Here is a 16,146-nt window from a genome sequence, read left to right as displayed (position 1 = left end):
GATGTCAGTATAAATGATAAAGTTTCAGTTTAAAATCCAAAATTATACACAAAGAAGTGAGAGCAAAAGCAACGACTTCTTGTTGAATAAATTGCAAACAATATAACTCAAATATAGTCAAGTATTGCTTAACAGGGCTATGTTATGAGAAATATGTCTTTGGAGGATTTCAACATTATGTGAATATCATGGAGTGTACTTACACAAAACAAGATGGCATAGCCAACTAAACACCTAAGCTACATGGTAGAGCCTATTACTCCTAGACTACAAACGTGTACAACATGCTACTGTACTGAGTACTATAGGCAATTGTAACACAGTGGTAAATATTGGTGTATCTAAACATAGAATAGGCATAGTAAAATATAGTATTATAATCTTATGAGACTACCATCTTACATGCAGTCTGTTGTGGGGTGCATGGTGTATATACTACCGCAGTACCTTCTCTGCTTAATGGTTCTCAATGAGATAAACAGTGAAAGTTCCCTTATCCTATGGCAGTAAGCAGAACTTCATCCATTTTCAAATGCCATAGCAGTATTTTTTTATGACTCCTTGATTTAAGAAACATCAATTTGGAGAATATAATTTCTTAAGGAAAAAGATCTCAGCATTAGGAGTATGTTGTACAAAATAATAGGCTGTTTTTTCCAAAGACAGCAGGCCTGTACCTCTCCTGGCAGGAACATTTGTCACATACATTTTTAAGCCATATAGTTTCTACTGTCTTTCTTTTCTTTTCTTTCTTTTTTTTTTTCTTTTTTTTTTTTTTTTAACAATAATGGTTGGTCAAACAAACCAACAAAAATACATTTTCTTCCTGAAGAATATGAACAAATGTCAAGAAAGCAAACACTTAAGTTACAACTGCCCCCAGGCAAATGTAACTTCATGCTGGGCTTATGCTACTATCATAAACACCACACCACAGGAAATCACTAACACTAACCATGACCAAGCCAGTCGTGTCTTTTCACAATTTAAGGCATAATTGCCTTAATGAACTCATATAGTATCTGAAATTTTTCCAATGCAGAGCTATTCACTAAAGTGCATTATGTTCCATATAATGGTTTTCTGTGTTTGGTCACAGATTATTATGCATTATTTTGAAATCTTAAGGGTTAAGGGGCAGTGAACATCATGTAAATGATATATTCTTTTAGGTGGACAGCTATCAGAAAGCCACATTAAATTTGTTTTCACATTTTTCTTCGATGGTCGAATGTCAGAGAGTTGGGCAGCATGAGATGAAGAATATAAACTCAAATGTTAAGGATGTTGCTTTATGTTCTCAAATGTAGGCATGAAAATGGACAATTGAGATGAGGAAAGCTCAATCCAGTCCACAAACACACCCCGGCAGAGGAAAATTGCTTCCTAAAATAAACCTTCTAATATTTTAGCACTGTTGACTTTTGTGTGTCCCTGGTGATTAAGCTTCTATCACTCACTTTTCCTGCAAGACTATTCTTGAAACCCAATATTTTCCTATGCCAGGAAGTGCCTTAAATTTCCCTTTCTCAGTTTCAAACTACAATCCCAGTACTCCATGGGATATTAGACAAATAATTAAGCAGTTGTAAATCATTCTAAGTATTTCAAATGAATGCTATCCGAAGTCCTAGAAGCAGAAATTAGTTGCTTCTTTATAATTTAAAATTTTGTATTTTTTTCTCTCATTATACATTATACAGCAGCAATTTAATAAAGAGATGAAATCCTTGAAAACAGGAACTATGGCCAGAATGTAATTTTAATTAATAGGTTATATATTTTTAATTTGAAGTAGCATATTAATCCTTTTTTTTGCTTGATTGTTTTTGTTGCTCTGCCCTACACTATTTTAGTTTTAGCCATTCATCTGGAACAAAGGACATTTTTTAATTAAATGCTGCATTTTTAGTAGTTTTAGTAAACAACTTTCACATACCTTATTAATTTTATATTCAGAGACAGAACAACCCAGTGTGATTTCCAAGCTTTATTCTTCCATTTTAGTTCTTTGTCTTAATATTTGATCTCAATATTTAAGTTAAAAGACACCTGTCTTAGTTTATTTTGTGCTGCTATAACAGAATCTTATACTGGGTAATTTATAATGATTAGAAATGTATTGGCTCGTGTTTCTGGAGGCTGGGAAGTTCAAGATCAAGGGACTGCATCTGACAAAGGCCTCCTTGCTGCATCATCCAATTGCAGAAGGGCAAAGAGAGGGCAAAGGAGAGCCAGAGAGGGCCAAATTTATTTTTTCATAAGGAATCCACTCCTACAATAATGGACCCACTCCCATGATGACTACATTAATCCTTTCATAAAAACAGAGCCCTCATAGCCTCCTCTCATTAGATTCCACCTCCCAACACTGTTGCATTGGGAATTAAGTTTCCAACACATCATTTTTGGGGGACACATTCAAACTATAGCAACACCCTAAATGAAGGAAATATCCTACTTAAGATCAACAATTCATAGAACATATTTTGAAGTTTGTGTCTCCCTCAGTCACTCATCCTGCCTCGTTAAAACGCCCTCCTTATCTCCCATACAGATTCAATTTTGCCTCTTGGATAAAAAATATTTTTCTCTACCTAAATTAGAAAACTTCTGAATGCTATATGTCAGTACTTGTGCTTCAAATTATAAATGGAAAAGAGTGCCTCACAGTAGCATTTTGTGTTTTTCAAGGATGTACACTCCAAGATTGGAAGAATTAACATTTGATATTTTGCTAGCTCCTTTCCCAAGGGGTTTTGATGTTTGATTGTGTCTATTATTTTCCTAGATCAGTGTTACCAAATTAATTAACTTGGCCCCTTATGGATGCATTATTGAGAATCTGACCAAATCATTACAACATCTTTAATATCTCATGTCTTCTATGATCTTCAACCCTTGGTTATTTTTCAGGAGAGCAATTTCATTCCACCTTTGACTTCAACATAATGCATAACAATATGGAAATATGTAGGCAAAACATAACCTGAGCTAAAAAGAAATTTCTGCTTTCGAAAAACACTTGAGTTACAAAACAAATAAGTTACATGAAAGACGACAATTTATGGGGTAGAGAATTATACTGGACTATAATGGTGGGTATTACAGATAATTGCTAGTGTATTTTATAATATACAAATTTTGTCAGTAGACTTTTAAAAGAAAACTTGAAAATGAAGACAATATCCCTATAAATAATTCATTTTAGTGGAAATTTATCAAGGTTTTGTGAAGTTGTCATAAGCAGTATGGAAAACAATTGAAAATCTAACACTATCACTATTTCATTTCTGTTTTAGCTCTCATAGGCCATCAGGTTAATACAATGCAAAAGCCCAAGGTGCCTCTCAATATGACCATTGAGAATTTCACCATTATATAAATAAGTAGCATTGATTTAGGCAATGGATGGTACAAGTTTTCTTTGAATGAACAGTGAATTATGATCTCATATGAAATTACTGAACTTGATATATAATTATTTTTATTTCTCTCATTTTTCTTCAAAAAGAATAACCAGTAAAAAGTAATATTTAATACAAGTCGAACAATCACTTTCTTTCAAATTAACTAAAAGTATAATAAACAGACTAAGTATACCCATATAAACTAATTTTTTATAAATTTAAACACACACATAGGAAAACATTTTTAAAATTAAGACTAATAATTTCCTATGTTGATTTTTTTTCTTCTCTCTCAGTTTCCTGAGTAGTTGGGATTACAGGTGTGCAGCACCACACCCGGCTAATTTTTGTATTTTTAGTAGAGATGGGGTTTCACCATGTTTGCTGGGCTAGTCTCGAACTCCTGACCTAAGGTGATCCACCCGCCTTGACCTCCCAAAGTGCTGGGATTACAGACGTAAGCCACCATGCCTGGCCTAAAATTTCATTTTTGAATTCATCAATGGAAGTAAGTTAACAGAAAAATTTCGTGATATAATTATTCTTTATTAAAAGAAACCATTTCATGAAAATGCAGAGAACTAAACTAAATCATTTTTCTTAGATTTTCTGTAATAGACTAATAAAAATTTTAAAACTTTATACTTTCAGCAAGGATTTCTATACAGTGTCTACTGATTTGAATAAATTATAGAAATTATAAACAGTACATAGAGCTGAGATACATATATGTATATAGATAATTATGTAATAATTTATATATAAATATTTAGGAATATAAAAATGAATTTGCTGAGAGATATAGGAGTGAGTATACTTTTCCTGTATAGGTCCAAATAGCAAATATTTTGGATTTGCAAGTCACATTTGGTCTTGATTGCATAAACAGGCTAAAGGCTGATGACCCTCTACCATAGAGCAATGAAATATAATATTTTGGTATATCTTTTCCACAGAGTAGAAATCACTTAGGTCTATAGCACACAATATTTCTTTGTTTTACTATGGACAAGGATTATTTGCTTTAACGTCTTTGTCTACATCTTAACATCTACCCCTAGAGAGTAAACAATAACCTTGTTAAGGGAAAGACAATTAGTGGTGCACATGCCTATAGAACTGGAACCCCTCTCCCCCAACCCAAAAGTCTGCTAGACAATGCTCAGCATTCCACTGAAAGGATGCTACTGCTCATGTTCAAGCCTTCAACTATTTTTTTTTTGTAATTATATTTTTGTTAGATAGTAGGTAAGCTTATAAACCTGGGTTTGAATCTTTGGAATTCTATTCATGTGGTATTTCACATTGGATAAATGATTTAATGTCTATGAATCTTGGGATATTTATATATGCATAAAATAAGGTTCCTAACACTGTGTTTGTAGCTTTAATATTAAATAAGGTAATATCTATATTAAATAACATCCTTTCTTTTCTTTCCGCCCACTCTCACCCTCTCAGTTTCCTTTCTGAAGGCTGAACATCTTATGCTAACCATAGAAAGGATTTTGCATTGTAATTCAAAACCGTTATTTCTTAGCCTACCTCTATTATTCTTTTCATCATATAAAAGAAGCAAGCTGCTCCATTACAAAATAGTCTTACAGTCAAACACACATCCAGAACAGCAAATAATGTTCCATCGGTTCTTTAGTTTGATATAAGCAATACAGTTCCAACACATAGGGAGCCCTCAAAGTGGTAAAGAATCCTGGAATATGTCTTCAGATCAGTGGTTCTCAAAAAGAACTTATAACCCCTGGAGCATCCCTGAAGTCAAAACTATTTTCATAGTAATGCCAAGGCATTTTTTTTTAGCTTCTTTCTCCCTTGTTCATTTAGAATTCTTGAGAATCTACATGACTTGTAATAGTATAACAGATTGAATGCAGAAGCAGGTATTATAATCCAGCTGTCCTCTAGTAAGCCAGATATTAAATAAATTGTTACAAAATGAAAAAGAACATCTTTTAACTTTTTTAAAGAAAATATAATTTACATGTAATAAGTTTATTATTGTCACTCATAAATAGTCCAAATATTTTTCAGTGTGGATTTCTAATACTATGAATATCAATCAATATAACACACACAAAAGCTTATTGGGATCATCAATACATTTTAAGAGAGTAAAATGGTTTTGAGATCACAATTTTTGAAAAGTACTGCTTTAGATATTAAATCTATCACTTAGCTCTGGCATAAGGGAAGACCTTTGTGTTAGGTTGTTAAAGGACAGCCTATGGCCACCCTTTTGGTTGGAAAACAGCCCCTCTCCCACTGTCTTCATCTGTCCACTTTCTCCCCATCCACAGAAACCCCCAATCCACCAATCTGTAGCTGCTTCTCTGCTCTTTGCCCCACAAAGAGTTTACCTTCTTATATTTCACTTCAGGCAGGGAATGTTAGTGACTATTTTGTCCTTCCAGTGTCCCTGTGCTATAGGGGAGAGACACGGTAAGTCCGGATCTGGAAAAGTAGAGAGATCTTTACAAGGATGTGGTACGTAGGTCAAATATCTGAAAGACTTGTGGATATTCAGACCTTTTTGTACCACAGATAATAATCTTCTCGGATACAGAAAAGCACAGTGATAAAGGATACAAACCTACACTAACTGGTCTTATATCCTCACTCTGCAGTCAGGAATTGTAAATTTGGGCCAGTTGTTAACCTCTTTGTGTCTCGATGTTTCGATCTGCTAAATGGTACTATTTATTATCAACCTCATAATTAATGAACACAGACTGACAAGTAATAAACACTTGATAAATGCCAAAAAGCATTCCCTCACAAAGTCAGCAAATGCTTGTCTTTTTTCCACCTTAGAGTATAAAATCCACTCCATGAACTTAGTTTCAGATTATCTGGGTCCGGGATGGTTAAGGGGGATTGGATGAGGTGAGGTAGAAGGGGGGCTGGAAGGAAGAGTGAGAAAGCAGTGGATGGGGGGGATAATCACATACATAAAATACTTAAGCATTTGATAAATGGCAATTCCCTAAATATTATTGCCTTTAATCCCCATTGAGAGGTTTAAGTACACTACTTTACAAATATGTATGAATGTCATCTATGTTTATTAAAGTAAAATGACCTTCAACGTTCAATTTTAACCAGAGCAAATTATTTTCATCAATTATAGTCAGTAAATGGCCCAATCAAATGGAAAGCATTCTGTATCAAACCGTATCAAGTTCTAGCTCTTCCCTAGGGTCTAACTTTGATTATAGATGCATTAGCGAATTACTCAATTTCATTGGTAAGGCCACTCACACATAGGGGCTTTTATATTCAAATTCTAAAACCTCCATAGAAAATTGCATGTGCCTCTACCTCATAAGAAGGTAATCTTCAGAGGGGATAGCCAACATTTGAGAGTTAAAGGTCTATTCTGAAATTCTGAGATAGAGAAAAATAATCTAGAATATCCATTTTGGAGAAATTGTATGCTGGGTAGAAAACTCCATAAATTCTTTTACTGTTTACTGAGATGACTTTGAAATTATTTTAAATATATGGTTTTTGATTAATATTTTACTTAAAAAGTAGTTTATGTTGATTATTTTAATTCCTTTTCTCAAACATCACACCAATACTTAAAATTAATGGTCTCCCAGGGAAATCTGATTGAGAATTTGGGAATTCTTGGATTGATTTAGAGATTCAAAGGATAATAGTTTTATCTGGTTAATTTAGTGGAACAATCAATTCAAGGGAAAACAAAGTATGTCATAAATCTTTAAGTTATGTCAAACAGACTGATGTTTGGTTTTAAAAATGTGTGTAATTAACTAACTCACAGACCAGCTATAGTGGGTGTGGAGGTATTTTTTTCCTACTTAATACAAAAATATATTTGACTATTTAAATCACTTCTCTGTCATTTAGCAATAGCCAAGAGTTTATCACTGAAATCTATACATTTTCCTGGACTTCAAGGAAATTATAATATGCTTCAGCTTTTTTGATCCTTGTATATCAAAGTCAATTATTCTCATTTATCTTCAAGAGTTCATTGACTCTAATGCTTGAATCAAACGTTCTTTTATTTACAAACTCTTGACATTCCTACTAATTGTTTGACTTCAAACTCCCAAAAGTATATAAAGAGTAAATGATCCCAAACTTAAATTTATTATTAATATAATAGACCCTCTCACATGACATTATCTCACTATTAGATCATTACTAATCAACTCTTTTTACCATCCAAATAATGGGCGTGGGGAATTTGGAAAGAGAGAGAGAGGTGTTGTACATGCTACTTCATAAATATTGCCTGACTGCATCACAAATCTCATAATTAACCTTAGTGTAATGTATTCAATGTTAAAACCAATGGTAAAATAATATTGTACTAGGAATTAAAAGTAAATAAAGTAGTAAAACAAAACTGGTTATTGAATGAGTTTACAATAAAATCATAAATATCCCTTTAATTAATTAATTTAGGCATTCCACATTTGTTTCAATTATCCCTTGCACAGAGAAATTCCCCTGGTGAGGTTTACTTCACAAGTTTCTTGATGCATTCTAAAACTTTCCATATGAATTTCCTCTTCTTTGATGTTTAGCCACCAGTCTTTGTGCTATGTTTTCTACAATGGCTGTTTACTAATGCCTTAATACAGATTTATGACAGCCTATGAAAACATTTATTAAGCATTGCTATGAAATCAATGTCTGTGTACTCTCAAAAATCATATTTTGGATCCTAATCCCCATTGTGATGGTATTTAGAGATGGGACATCATCATTATTGGTACAAAAGACAAAGAAGCACCATTTTCAGCATTCACTAGAGTCTGAATTCAACTCTCAGAAAAGAAAATTGTTGTACACATTTCCCTAGAGAGAGACTACACAAATAGAAATTGAGACACGTGTTTTACGACACAGTTTTACAAGTGCTGAATGCTGCAGACACAGATCTCTTGGATTCCTTCTCTTAAAACTTTTTCCGTTGCATACCGGAAACATCAAAAACTAAGTGCGACATTGCGTTCTATTACTGTGCAAATTTTTAGGCATTCATCTTTGATTACAGAAGGCGATGTGTGAGTGTTTAGGAGAAACTGGTTTCTGAGAAACGAGATTCTCTTGCCCTTCATATGGTGTGTGTGGCTCCCCACAGATATCCTGGTACATTATATAGGTCTTCCAGCCTCTCTCCACAGGTGACAGTGCTTAAACTTGCACAGTGCAGATAAAGCTAGCTAGTGGAAGTCAGGTTTCACAGTCTGACCACCTCTCTGGAGGAACAAGATCATGCCATCTACAGAAAACTAAAACAGCTACTGAACTATTTCTATGTGGTGCTTTAAAATTGGATTTTTACCTTTTGGATGAATCTGAAGCAACTTTATTTTTCTGGTCAGACAAAGTCTTTGGAGGAAGGATTCTTGGTGCGTTATAAACTAAGCTGTACATGAGGAAACAGGCATCTCCATGTCACCAAGTATATTTATATCTGCTGATACCCTTTGAATTCAGTTTGAGGTATATTCTTCAAAACTTTTATTGTTTCCTGAGACAGATTTTTAGATATCAATTCCACAATAACACAATTAATTAATTCATCAGTAGGTGTTGATTTAGCACCTGCTGATATTCATGAATCATAACTCTCAGATAACTTAAATTCTAGTTAAAGGCAAGATGGCGACTAAAAATGTGGTAAATTTTGTAGAACCAACTTGAAAAAAATTATATAAGTAACCTAGTTCTCTCAGTTCTCAATAATCCTATTTTATTTCTATTAAAAAATATTTTTACAGATGACCACATGTTTTAATTAGCAGTAGTCTCCTATAACCTCTCAGCCTTAACCAGAAATGATATCTATCTTTTGATAACTATGCTTATTAGTCAGGATTCTCCAGAGAAACAGAATCAACAGTATAAGGAATTGCTGCATGCAATTACAGAGGCCGAGAGCTCCCAAGATAGGCAGTTGGCAAACTAATGACCTAGGAGAACCCACAGTGTAACACCAGTCTGAGTCCAAAGAGCTGAGAACCAGGAGAGCCAATGGTGTAAGTTCCAGACAGAAAGCTGGCAGACTCAAGACTCAAGACAAGCTGATGTTTCAATTTGAGATGAAAGGCATAAATAATGCTTAACCAAATATCTGGGCAGTTCCTGATCCAATCAAGTTGACATAAAGTTAACCATCACAAGCCCATGCCTTGTCAACTTTGCACCCATACACATCTCCTTATATCATACTTAATGTCAAAATAAAGACAATAACAAGGTCAGAAATCTGGCTCACATGGTATGACTCTTCTATATACAACCAAACACACTAACCTCTTTCCCAGAAGAGGAAATAAAGTTTTTGAATGACATTTTTGATATATATCTTTGATATTTCATAATTTAAATACTATGATGTAAAATGAACAAGGCTTGGATATTATAGGGTCAATATATCTTATGTTACGTGATAAGGAAGTAAGAGAGGAAAGAGATTTACTTAATATATACACACAAACCACAAACACATACACAAAATATTTTCAAACCAAAATGAAAAGGAAATACTCATGAGAAATATCATCCTTATTCCTGTAACTGGCCAGGTAATCATTGCTGGTATTTGTGACTAATTTCTTCCACTACCCATTCTGGCTTCCTTTTCCCTTCAGCAAGTACCTCTGCTGGTTGTAATTCTTTAATTGGTGGGGTGACCCATACCCTCATTCCTGAAGGAATGAATACAAGCAGTCCTGCCTATATTCAGTTGTAGTTTTCCACTGTCCTTAATCATAAGATATGATAATACTGAGAGATGCCTTAAAAGATCTCCTGTATTCCACACATACTCTTCCTTACCTCCATTTTGGAATTGTAAACCAATTGCTCCTTGGTAGTCATCATTAATCACCTCATTAGCACATTAACTCTTTTCTTTACTTGTTGATTCAGAGACATGAGGAGACCAAAGGGGTTTCACTTGCAGTTTGATGGAATTATTGTTATTTCATGGTGGTGGCATTCCTTCCTTGGAAACTAATACCTCTAGGCCAGCAGAGCATAAGGCCATGGGGAAAAAAAGCAAAAAAAAAAAAAAAAAAAAAAAATTGCTAGTGATTGCCAAGAGTAATAGTGAGTGCTGCTACTCCCAATTCTATCCTTTAGTTCCTGGAGCCATAAATCCTGCCTATGAAAAAACCCAGCATATTTATTTGATGCTGATTAAGAACATACACAGACTTCTGGAGAACTTTGTGCCAGGTATTAACACCTACCTGGCAATATCCATAACTTCAAAAGGCCACTCCACCATCTATTAAGCCAGCTGTTTCAGAACGATGGGGAACAAGATAAGATCAGTAAATTCCATGAGTGTGGGCCCATTGCCACACTTCATTTGCTGTAGAGTGAATTCCTACATCTGAAGCAATACTGTATAGAATAGCATGATGATGTGTAAGGCATTCTGTAAGTCCATGGATGGTAGTTTTGGCAGAAGCAATACATGTAAAGGAGGCGAATATGGAGCCAGAGTAAGTATCTATTTTAATAAGAACAAAATGCTGCCCCTCTCATAATGAAAGTGATACAATGTAATCAACCTGCCACCTGGTTGATCACTCTGGGGAGTGGTGTTGTATCAGCAACTCAGTGTTGGTCTCTGTTGCTGGTAGATTGGGCACTCAACAGTGGCTGTAGGCAGGTTGGCCTTGGCAAATGAAAGTCCATGTTGCTAAACCCATACATAACCTCCATCTCTGCCACCATGATCACTTTGTTCATGAGCCCACTGAGGGTTGGTAGGTGTGCTGGGGAGAGGCTGACTGGCATCCACAGACTAGGTCATCTTAGCCATTTGATTATTACAACTTTCATCTACCGAGTCACCCTTTGGTGAACATTCACATGGGTGGCAAATATCTTTATGTTTTTGCCCATTATGAGACATTTATCTCCATACCCATCCTGAAGATTTCCTTGTCACTAATTTTCCAGTTAGGTTCTTTCCAATTTCCCGACCATCCAACCAAACAATAAGCAACACCTCATGAATTAGTATAAAGTCACACACCCGACCAGTTCTCCTTCCAAGCAAAGTGAACAACCAGATTCACTGTTCAAATTTCTACCCACTGGGGGTATTTCACTTTATCACTGTCCTTCAGGATGTTCCAGAAAGAGACTATAGTCCACTTTTTGGGTGGTGCTTGCATATCATGCATCTGTAAGCCAGGCCTGAGTCTTCCTTTCCTCTATCCATTGATCGTAGGGAAACCCCCATCTCTCCTAGATGTAGGCAGGCAGAGAGAAGGCAGTGTAGCATATTTTGGTACCAGAAGTGGGGTGCTACTGTAAAACATTTCTCAAATATGTGGAAGTGGCTTTGGAACTGGGTAATGGATACAGGTTGTTGTGGTAAGCTCTTAGACAGAAATGAAGAATGGGTTATTTGAAGCTGGAGGAAAGGTGATCTTTATTATAAAATGGCAAAGAGCTGACTGAATTATGTGCTAGTATTTTGTGGAAGATAAACCCTACAAGCCATAACATTGCATATTTAACTGAAGAGATTTCTAAGCAGAGTTGAGAGTGTAGCTTGGGTCGTCCTGACTGTTAATAGTAAAATGGAAGAGGAAAATGATAAATTGAAGAAGGAATATTTAAGCAAAAAAAGGAAGGAAAGAAAGAAAGAAAGAGAGAGAGAGAGAAAGAAAGAAAGAAAGAAAGAAAGAAAGAAAGAAAGAAAGAAGAAAGAAAGAAAGAAAGAAAGAAAGAAAGAAAGAAAGAAAGAAAGAGAAAGAAAGAAAAGAAAATTGAAAAATTCTCAGCCAGCTCATATTATAACAATAAGAAAGCTTGTTTAGAAGGGAACACTAAGGGTGTGTCTGTACTATCACTCAATAAAGAGATTATGGCACTATATAAGCAAAAACACTGCCAGTTCGAACTGAAGAGAATGGAAACTAGATGTCATGAATGAAAGGGGAGAATAGGCCTGATGATGATTCAGAGATCATTAGGGCTGCCACTCCCTTGACAGGCTCATGAGGCTAGGCTGATTTCCCACCAGTTTCAACAGGCCAAGCAGACACCTCAGAAAACTGCATGGCTGGGGCCACCCTACTAAAACCCAGGGCTGTGGTTACCACAGAGATTTGGAGCTGATCATATGAGTGATTCTGCCATCCCAGGGGACCTGGAGGAGAAAGCATCAAACCAAACAGGAGAAATCTCAAGCCCTAAGATCTAATGGAATTTGCTGTGTCTTGGCAAGCAACTTTTATCCTTCGTCCCTTTCATCCTTCTAATTTTTTCCTTTTGGAATGAAAATGTCTATTTTATGGTTGTGCCACCATTGCATTTGGAAGTACATAACTTGTCTGGTTTTACAGGTTCACAGGTGGAGAAAAAATTTACCTCAGGATAATTTATACCTTGAGTATCACCCATATCTGATTTAGATAATAGTAAGATGAGATTTTAGGCATTAGAATTGATGCTGGAATGAGACAACACTGTTCAAACTGTTGTGATAAAATTAATGGCTTTTATATGCAAGAAGGACATAAATTTGAGGAGACAAGAAGCAGAATACCATGGGCTGAACTGCATACTTCCAAAATTTATATGTTGAAACCCTCATCCCCAATGTGATTGTATTTGCAGATAGGGTCCATAAGAAGGTAATTAAGGTTACATAGTCATAAGGAAAGGGCTCTGATTCAATAGGATTAGTGTACTTTGAAGAAGAGATGCCAGTGTGCACTCTTTCACTCTTTCACACTCTCTCTCCGCACAAAGAGGAGGAGATGTCATGTGAACACACTGTGAGGGGGTGGCTGCCTATACATCAAGGAAACAGACCTGAGAATGAAATCTACCTTACTGGCACTTGATCTTGGATTTCTAAGCATCCAGAACTATGAGAAATAAATTTACAGTTGTTTAAATCACCCAGTCTATGATATTAGATTGGTGCAAAAGTAATTGCATGTTTTGTAATTACTTTTAATGGTAAAAACCGCAATTACTTTTGCACCAACCTAATATTTCAGTATGGCAGCCTGAGCAGACCAATACACTAGGAAACTCACATTTCTAAAGAACTATAAAGCCCGCTTTTCATATTTATGTTTCTTTTCAGTAAGTATATCCTGAGTGCTATTGACCAAGCCGATTAAATACATACATACAAAGTTCTCAGAATCCTAATACCCACAACTCTGTATGTATAATAATATTGAAAACTATACCAAGATGTATAGATAACTCAGTGGATCATGAATTTAAAATATTTCAATCCCTTCTTACCTTCATCTTCCAGGGCCTTGACACATGTTTTGTTTTTCCTCATTTTTTCTTTGCCTCCCTAACTCCTACCCATCATTTAGCTCCCTGCTTAAACATCACTTCCCCCAAGAAATCTCTTGTAACCCTCAAACTAGGTTAGGTTTCTCATTATATGTTATATGCTTCCAGTGAATCCTTAACTTTTCCTCTGTAACAATTTCAAACCTGCTGTATTAGTCTAGGTTTTCCAGAGACACAGAACCAATAGATGAATGGATGGATGGATAGATGGATGGATGGATGGATGGATGGATGGATGGATGGATGGATGGATGGAAAATTTAGATGACTGATAGATAGATAGATAGATAGATAGATAGATAGATAGATAGATAATAGATAGACAGATGATAAATATTAAATAGATAGACTTATTTTAAGAAATTGTTTAATGTGATTATGGAGGCTGAGAAGTTGCAAGACGTGCAGTTAGCTGGTTGGAGACCCAAGAGATCCAATGTCATGCTTCCACTTTGAGTCCAAAGGCATGAGAAATGAGACAGATGATAGGGTAGTTGCTGCTCAAAGGCTAGCAGTCTCAAGACCCAGGAATAGTTGAGGTTTCAGTTAGAGTGCAAAGGCAGAAAAAATCTGATGTCCTGGTTGGAAGGCATTCATGCATAAGGAATTCACTCTTATTCACAGGAGGGTCAGCATTTTTGTTTTATTCAGGCTTTCAAATGATTAAATGAGGCCCACCAACATGGAGGACAACCTTTTTTACACAGGGATATGGTTAGGCTTTGTGTCCCCACCCAAATCTCATACTGAATTATAATCCCCACGTGTCAAGGGAGAGACAAGATGGAGGTAACTGAATCATGAGGGCAGTTTCTCCCATGCTGTTTTCCTGATAATGAGTGAGTTCTCATGAGATCTGATGGTTTTATAAGTGTTTGGTAGTTCCTCCTGCATTCATTCTGCTTCCTGCTGCCTTGTGAATAAGGTGCCTTGCTGTTCTTTAATTGTAACTTCTTTAATTCTAAGTTTCCTGAGGCCTCCCCAGCCATGCTGAACTGTGAGTAAATCAAACCTCTTTTCTATATAAATTATCCAGTCTCAGGCAGTTATTTGTAGCAGTTTGAAAACGGACTAATACACTCAGTCTACAGATTCAAATCTGAATCTCATCTAAAAGCATTCTCACAGACACAACCAGCATAATGTTTGACCAAATATTTGGGCACTCTGTGGTGGCCTAGTCAAGTTGACACATAAAATTAATAATCATATCCATTTACTATTTGTTAATAATAATAACACAAGAACTGTGTCTGGTTTTCTTATCTATATATCCCTAGTGCTAAAAAATACTTATTAAATAATTTTTTTACAGGATAACTGACTAAACACCAATTCAAAAACACTCATTCAATCTTTATATGAATAAAATCATTTTAGGGCTATGATGAAAATAAGAACACATATATCTTTTGTCTGAATCTCCCTGTACTATTTACCGAGACTTCCTTCCTGGAAAATCTTGTCTACCTAGCAAAGCAAAGAATTTCTGGATTCATTTATATTTTTCAATGATGTCTCAGTAATTTCCATTATAAATTCAATTGAGAAGGAATGCCTTTTTCTTTATAATGTAATTCACATGTTGCATATTTAAGACCATATATATATATATAAAGTTCTTTAATTGATTCCACATTACCCTCCAGATATATTCTTATTATTTTTCCTCTATTTCACAGGCAGCTTTTTCAAAAAGTTGTCAATGTATATAAAGTTATTGCCTTCATTTCTCAGCAGCTTCTATATACTCTAGGCTGACATCAACTTAACTTTTGCTTTACCTGTGACTCTCCCACGTCACTAAATCTAATGATTCATTTTAAAGCCTCATCAAACTTGATGTATCCACAGCACTGACACTATTGACCCTTTGATCCTTTTGGAAATACTCTTCCCCTTTACCTTCCATGACCCCAGATTTCCTTCCTTTCTCTCTGCCTTCCTCCTCTGAGTCTCATTTACTGGATAATCCTCTTTTTCCTGATTCCAGTTGTTGAAGATTCTCCCAGCTTTGTACTAGGTCCTCTTCTTAAACTGCACATCCTCAGCTAGTGCCTGTTTGTTTGTTGTTTGAGTCAGAGTCTTGCTCTGTCACCCAGGCTGGAGTACAGTGGCAGAAACACAGCTCACTGCAACCTCAACCTCCTGAACTCAAGCAATCCTCCCCCATCAGACTCCCAAATAGCTGGGACTGCAAGCATGTGTCACTACACTCAGCTAATATTTTATTTTTTGTGGAGACAGGGTCTCTCTATGTTGCCCAGGGTGGTCTCAAACTTCTAGTCTCAAGCAATCCACATGCCTCGGTCTCCCAAAGTGCTGAGATTACAGGTATATAATCAGCACCTCGCCTCAGCTAGTTTTAATCACCACAGATACA

The sequence above is a fragment of the Theropithecus gelada genome, chromosome 1 (genome assembly GCF_003255815.1).
Source record: "Theropithecus gelada isolate Dixy chromosome 1, Tgel_1.0, whole genome shotgun sequence".
Taxonomy (NCBI): Eukaryota; Metazoa; Chordata; class Mammalia; order Primates; family Cercopithecidae; genus Theropithecus; species Theropithecus gelada.
The sequence above is the reverse complement of the archived record's forward strand: the minus strand, read 5'-3'. Positions refer to the sequence as shown.